The sequence below is a fragment of the Eleutherodactylus coqui genome, chromosome 7 (assembly GCF_035609145.1).
Source record: "Eleutherodactylus coqui strain aEleCoq1 chromosome 7, aEleCoq1.hap1, whole genome shotgun sequence".
NCBI classification, from domain to species: domain Eukaryota; kingdom Metazoa; phylum Chordata; class Amphibia; order Anura; family Eleutherodactylidae; genus Eleutherodactylus; species Eleutherodactylus coqui.
This window is the reverse complement of record NC_089843.1, coordinates 47962121-47967437: the sequence shown is the minus strand read 5'-3', so window position 1 is coordinate 47967437 and position 5317 is coordinate 47962121.

Genomic DNA, 5317 nt, shown 5'->3' with positions numbered 1-5317 from the left:
CATTCTTGCTGGTGTGAAACCAGCCTTTGGGTGACTACCCACTACAGTTTTTTTTCCCTGCGAAATTCGCAGCATTTTTTTTTCTGCAGGGGTCTATGGGACTTGTAATGTTAAAACCGCGATCGCGCAAAATCACGATTTTGCGGTAAATTGCACGATTTTAACATTACAAGTCCCATAGAACCCTGGAGAAAGAAAAACGCTGCGAAGTTCGCAGGGGAAAAAAAATGGTAGTGGGTAGTCACCCTTAGGGCTCATTCACACGGGCTATAAAATCACGCAGAAAAAATTGTGGCTAACTCTGCTAAAATATCGCATGGATGGACGATTTCCCGCTATCAAGGCCCGAGCCTAATTAGCGGTGAAATTGCCCATTCACGCAATTGAATGTTGCTTTTAAAAGGCGCTGCTGCTCCAGGAGGAGAGAGAGATGAAGGAAAGCCCCGGAGGAACCCCTTCTCCGCTAGGCTTCTCTTCATCTCAGGGGGCTGGAGGGATATCCCCGCTACAGGGAGAGAGAGGTTCCCCTGCAGGGGAGAAGAAGGGAGTGGAATCCCTCCACTGAAGGGAGATGAAGGGAGTCCCCAGCAATAGAAAATACGCAGAAAATCTAAGACATTGATTTCAATGAGTTTGTTCACAAGAGCGTATTTTGCATGCGCAAATGCAATGTGCAAATAAAATGTAGCATGCTGGATTTTGCTGTGCCGCTGCGCACCAAAACTCCCCATAGAGGTCAAGTGGATTATGCTGCATAATTGCGTAGGAAGAGCAGACATCTTGAAGTCATTAGATTAATTAGCCATTTCAATGGCTGGGAGCATTGGTGCTATTTTTTTGCACGCACAATAGCTAGCAAATAGTGATGAGCGAGCATTGCCTTAGCGAGAACCTGCCCGCTCGAGAGAAAAGGTTCGGCTGCCAGCGGCGGAGGAGAGCGGGGAGGAACAGAGGGGAGATCTCTCTCTCCCTTTCTCCCCCCTCCCCTCCCTCCCTCCTGCTCACTGCCGCAACTCACCTGTCAACCGCGCCGGCACCCGAACCTTCTCTGCCGAGCGGAGAGATACTCGCTAAGGACAATGATCGATCAAGCAATTGTCCTTAGCGAGTATGCTCGCTCATCTCTACTAGCAAACTATATGCCAATGCGCATGCAAAAAAGCAGTCTTCATTCCGCAAATACGCAGATATGCATACGCTCGTGTGAAGCCAGCCTACGTCTCGGGAGCATGATGGGACTGTGTTAATGGACCTTGGTGTGGAATCCAGTTATTATATCATTAAGCTGGATACATTTAGTGCATCAGTGCAGCGTACAGCTAGATTCCTTTTCTGCATCGTCTTTTTCTATCTGGCTATTGGCTGGCTGTATCATTAGATGATTCGGTGGGACTTCTGTAAGGATATATCCAGCTGCCATGATTCATGATATCTGTTTTGTGACAATTTACAATGAACGATTACTGCATTAGGAACGGCTCTTGTATGGCATCATGTGATCAGTTTTGCGATACTGCGTGATGGCCACGCCATGGTCTGCTGTTATCTGTCCATCTGCACGTACATCTTCAGGAAGTCTTTCCCAACCACAGCACCATCTTTCAATAGTTCCATATCATTGAGCTCGGATCACTAAGGAGTGGTTGGTGGAACATGACAATGAATTCTCCACACTGCCTGGGCTCCAAACTCACCAGACTGTAACCCCATTGAATATGTTTGGGATATGCTGGAAAGGGCTGTGGGATCTGCTACCACTGATCCACAAAATGTGCAACAATGGCGGAACTGCTGCAGCGGGCATGGGTTGAGTTGAGTATGGAAGATGTTCACCACGTTGTGGAATTTGTTCCTAGCTGTCAAAGCAGTGTTCACCTGAAAAGGTGGACCAATCTGTATTCGAGTAGGTGTTCTTAATGAAGAGAATTAATAACATTGATATGATTGTGACTACAGTAATGTACTTTATGTGTATCTCCATATTATCGCTATTGGGGTTGTTACATTCATGCAGAGCTTATCCACGTGGCCTGCATGAATGAACGAAGAACACCAAGACATAATGGTCCAATAAGGACCACACCAACAAACATAAAAGGAAAAGTTATCCCTAGCAACTTATGGTGGAGCGGACCCTGCCTACAAGCAGGGTGAATGTCCTGACAGGAATGGCCCTGCGTCTTGTACCTCAGGGCCTAGTGTGTCCTGAGATGAAAAGTAGGAAATAGACAGATGTAGGATAAACCTTATAGGTACTCAACTGACAGATGTCACATGCTCACCCCACACACCAAACAAGACATGGATTCAGGTGTCTGCACACCTACAGACAGAAGGGATACATTCAGACCAAATCAGTCGTCCACGCGCCTACGGAAAGAGAAGATTCCAGCATCCATGCCCCTACGGATGGAGAGGATTCCAGCATCCGTACCCCTACGGACAGAGAGGATTCCAGCATCCGCGCCCCTACAGATGGTAGAGGATTCCAGCATCGGCACCCCTATGGATGAAGAGAATTCCAGCATCGGCGCCCCAATAGACGGAGAGGATTCCAGCATCCGCACCCCTATGGACGGAGAGGATTCCAGCATTCGCGCCCCTATGGACGGAGAGGATTCCAGCATCCGCGCCCCTATGGACGGAGAGGATTCCAGCATCTGCGCCCCTATGGATGGAGAGGATTCCAGCATCTGCGCCCCTATGGACGGAGAGGATTCCAGCATCCGCGCCCCTATGGACGGAGAGGATTCCAGCATCCGCGCCCCTATGGACGGAGAGGATTCCAGCATCCGCGCCCCTATGGACGGAGAGGATTCCAGCATCCGCGCCCCTATGCACGGAAAGGATTCCAGCATCCGCGCCCCTATGGACGGAGAGGATTCCAGCATCCGCGCCCCTATGGACGGAGAGGATTCCAGCATCCGCGCCCCTATGGACGGAGAGGATTCCAGCATCCGCGCCCCTATGGACGGAGAGGATTCCAGCATCCACCCCCCTATGGACTATGGACAGAGGGGATTCAGGCATGCACATACATACGGACAGACGGGCACAAACAACACCAAACATGAATTCCAAGATGGATCCAGGTAAACACCAACAGAAGATAGGGTCTAGAAAAAGGTACACCCATGTGACACAACATAGAACTAGACTCACACACCAAACTGGATCCAGACAGAGAGTGGCACAGCACACAAACAACTAGACTACAGAATGAACCACACCATGGCTTATTGGCCAAACAGGGGACATATCTCTCTGTCTACCAATCAGTTCATACAGCATAGGACATGTTACAGAAGAGTGGATAGGTAGACCCAGTGAGGTATGTCCAACAGACAATGTCACAGGGATCTTTTGCAGCATGAGGTTAAAGGCATACGGCAGAGTTTAAATCATAGCCACATGGACCAGGCTAACGTGAAAACACCACCCTGGTTCTACTACCTGTTATGGATGGCATGTCTAACAAAGGGCTTATAGGGTTGATAGGCTATTTCAGAGGGTTGTTATTGTAATGACTGTGGATGTGAAACCACTGTGTCAACCTATCGGGTAGGTGATGATCCAATCCAGCACAGTTGACAGCCGACTCCAGCATGGGAGATAAGATACCAGATGTACAAACCCCGTATGCAGATGGAAACTAGGGAAAGTATCTTGTCCTGAGCTGATAACCAGGAGAGGGAAACCCCTGCTTGTAAGCGGGGCTGGCGTCCTGATAAGGACGACCCCACGGTTATCTTCTAGGCACTGACCGACACTGACAGGACACCTATAAAACAAACAAGAGAACAATACCGGGGAGTACAGGAACAAAGAAGGTACAGGCTGACAAGGATAAACAGAGAGGCAGACTCACCAGGATAGCGGACAGCAGGATACACGACGGCAGTAACTGCCGAAGCAGCGGCTAAACATAGCGTTATGGATACAAATCACACAACAACACTACAGCACTGACTGAAAGGCCCAGGGTAGCTATATAGGGCAGTGATTGGAAAAAGTGCATCAGCTGAGGAGGCCCAGAAGCAATTAACCCTAGGAGTGCTGGAAAAAAATAAATGTAAGTTCAGTGAATAGGGAGAGCAGGACAATGCCCATGCCTGCCATACACAGAAGTAGAGGATTGTGTCTGAACAGCGCACCTAACAGTACCTCCCCCCTTATGCTCCCTTCCCCTCCTGACGATTCTCTGCAGAAATTCCTTAATCCGACGAGGGGCATTAATGTTCTCAGATGGCAGAGGCAGACACAGAAGCAGAGGATTGTGTCTGAACAGTGCACCTAACAGTTGTCCTTTTCAGGGCGAATACCCCACTATTTTGACAGCTGAGAAAAGGGTCGTATTAGGGTGAAATGTATATTTTTGACACCTTTGGCCCCTTTTTATTTCTTTTCTTTTTTTTGAGTGAAGTGTTACTAAATCTCCCTTATGGGTGTGCATTTTACATTCCCCCTATTGGGCTCGCTTTCCTACAATGCAGTGTATATATTTAGTTGGTTGGTATTGTCCTGTTCTCATTTGTCTTGGCAGAGTTTGGTTTTTCTTATGTATTAATTTAGTGAAATAAAAGTTAGTATTCAATGATTCAGTGATGGAGGAAACCAATCTCTTTGACCTAAACAGAGAAAACCACATTTATGTGCAGCCACAACTCTTATCTGGATAGAATCCTCATATCGCCATCACAGGGGGTAGGGAGTGGGAGTCCCAGGGCATGTGCCTTATGTGTCCTCTCTACAATTCACGTTCATCAGTCATAGCATGTGGTGCAACCAGCCTATTTCAAGAGTCGCCATTAGAGTTCAGCGAACGTACTCTGCTGAGCTTGATGCTCGTTCGAATTTTAGCATACTTGATGGTGCTCACGCTGTGCTCGACCCCGCCCCAGTTTTGGCCCCTCCCCGCCTCCTACGTGTCAAATATGACCCCCCCCCCCCGCTGAGACGCAGCGCACATCAATGCTAGGAGAGAGAGAGAAAGAGAGAGAGAGAGGGAAAAAAGTCAATGGGGTTCGTTACTTGAATAAAGCTCTCGAATTTGACAAAAAGCTCGACTTGAATAACGAGGACCGGGCATTTTGGTGCTCGCTCATCTCTAGTCGCCATAGCATGAACAAGGTCTACCATGATCGTACGTTGAATAGCAGTAAGGTATAGCATTTAATTATTTTCCTGCTTTGCTGTGTTTAATAAGTTAGTGAAAACTAACAGCAGATCTCAACAGCAACTCACAGAAAATCCCACTTGTACTGCTCGCCTGTGCTGTGCCTTTAAGACTAACAGTCATGTGACTCTGGGAGGAGTA